Here is a 2,500-nt window from a genome sequence, read left to right as displayed (position 1 = left end):
CCTAGGTAAGGCATGTCAGAGCGAAAGACAGTAATTTCGAATGAGCCAAGAAAGAGCGGTGCGGGGCCGGTCGGAGCGCACCCTTTTCTCGGTGGCTGGCGAGCGAGAGAGTGCTGCGTCGCCGGCATCGGCGTCGAAAGAAGCCGAGCCGGAAAAAGTTAAAGTACAAACGTGCAAGCATACTAACCTAACCCTAGGTAAGGCATGTCAGAGCGAAAGACAGTAATTTCGAATGAGCCAAGAAAGAGCGGTGCGGGGCCGGTCGGAGCGCACCCTTTTCTCGGTGGCTGGCGAGCGAGAGAGTGCTGCGTCGCCGGCATCGGCGTCGAAAGAAGCCGAGCCGGAAAAAGTTAAAGTACAAACGTGCAAGCATACTAACCTAACCCTAGGTAAGGCATGTCAGAGCGAAAGACAGTAATTTCGAATGAGCCAAGAAAGAGCGGTGCGGGGCTGGTCGGAGCGCACCCTTTTCTCGGTGGCTGGCGGGCGAGAGAGTGCTGCGTCGCCTGCATCGGCGTCGAAAGAAGCCGAGCCGAAAAAAGTTAAAGTACAAACGTGCAAGCATACTAGCCTAACCCTAGGTAAGGCATGTCAGAGCGAAAGACAGTAATTTCGAATGAGCCAAGAAAGAGCGGTGCGGGGCCGGTCGGAGCGCACCCTTTTCTCGGTGGCTGGCGGGCGAGAGAGTGCTGCGTCGCCGGCATCGGCGTCGAAAGAAGCCGAGCCGAAAAAAGTTAAAGTACAAACGTGCAAGCATACTAGCCTAACCCTAGGTAAGGCATGTCAGAGCGAAAGACAGTAAACTCGAATGAGCCAAGAAAGAGCGGTGCGGGGCCGGTCGGAGCGCACCCTTTTCTCGGTGGCTGGCGGGCGAGAGAGTGCTGCGTCGCCGGCATCGGCGTCGAAAGAAGCCGAGCCGAAAAAAGTTAAAGTACAAACGTGCAAGCATACTAGCCTAACCCTAGGTAAGGCATGTCAGAGCGAAAGACAGTAATTTCGAATGAGCCAAGAAAGAGCGGTGCGGGGCCGGTCGGAGCGCACCCTTTTCTCGGTGGCTGGCGGGCGAGAGAGTGCTGCGTCGCCGGCATCGGCGTCGAAAGAAGCCGAGCCGAAAAAAGTTAAAGTACAAACGTGCAAGCATACTAGCCTAACCCTAGGTAAGGCATGTCAGAGCGAAAGACAGTAAACTCGAATGAGCCAAGAAAGAGCGGTGCGGGGCCGGTCGGAGCGCACTCTTTTCTCGGTGGCTGGCGGGCGAGAGAGTGCTGCGTCGCCGGCATCGGCGTCGAAAGAAGCCGAGCCGAAAAAAGTTAAAGTACAAACGTGCAAGCATACTAGCCTAACCCTAGGTAAGGCATGTCAGAGCGAAAGACAGTAAACTCGAATGAGCCAAGAAAGAGCGGTGCGGGGCCGGTCGGAGCGCACCCTTTTCTCGGTGGCTGGCGGGCGAGAGAGTGCTGCGTCGCCGGCATCGGCGTCGAAAGAAGCCGAGCCGAAAAAAGTTAAAGTACAAACGTGCAAGCATACTAACCTAACCCTAGGTAAGGCATGTCAGAGCGAAAGACAGTAATTTCGAATGAGCCAAGAAAGAGCGGTGCGGGGCCGGTCGGAGCGCACCCTTTTCTCGGTGGCTGGCGGGCGAGAGAGTTCTGCGTCGCCGGCATCGGCGTCGAAAGAAGCCGAGCCGGAAAAAGTTAAAGTACAAACGTGCAAGCATACTAACCTAACCCTAGGTAAGGCATGTCAGAGCGAAAGACAGTAATTTCGAATGAGCCAAGAAAGAGCGGTGCGGGGCCGGTCGGAGCGCACCCTTTTCTCGGTGGCTGGCGGGCGAGAGAGTGCTGCGTCGCCGGCATCGGCGTCGAAAGAAGCCGAGCCGGAAAAAGTTAAAGTACAAACGTGCAAGCATACTAACCTAACCCTAGGTAAGGCATGTCAGAGCGAAAGACAGTAATTTCGAATGAGCCAAGAAAGAGCGGTGCGGGGCCGGTCGGAGCGCACCCTTTTCTCGGTGGCTGGCGGGCGAGAGAGTGCTGCGTCGCCGGCATCGGCGTCGAAAGAAGCCGAGCCGAAAAAAGTTAAAGTACAAACGTGCAAGCATACTAACCTAACCCTAGGTAAGGCATGTCAGAGCGAAAGACAGTAATTTCGAATGAGCCAAGAAAGAGCGGTGCGGGGCCGGTCGGAGCGCACCCTTTTCTCGGTGGCTGGCGGGCGAGAGAGTGCTGCGTCGCCGGCATCGGCGTCGAAAGAAGCCGAGCCGAAAAAAGTTAAAGTACAAACGTGCAAGCATACTAGCCTAACCCTAGGTAAGGCATGTCAGAGCGAAAGACAGTAAACTCGAATGAGCCAAGAAAGAGCGGTGCGGGGCCGGTCGGAGCGCACCCTTTTCTCGGTGGCTGGCGGGCGAGAGAGTGCTGCGTCGCCGGCATCGGCGTCGAAAGAAGCCGAGCCAAAAAAAGTTAAAGTACATACGCGATGCTAATGAGCGAGCCGTTGT

This window comes from Styela clava, chromosome 15 (assembly GCF_964204865.1).
Source record: "Styela clava chromosome 15, kaStyClav1.hap1.2, whole genome shotgun sequence".
In the NCBI taxonomy this organism is placed as follows: Eukaryota; Metazoa; Chordata; class Ascidiacea; order Stolidobranchia; family Styelidae; genus Styela; species Styela clava.
Note: the sequence above shows the minus strand (reverse complement) of the source record.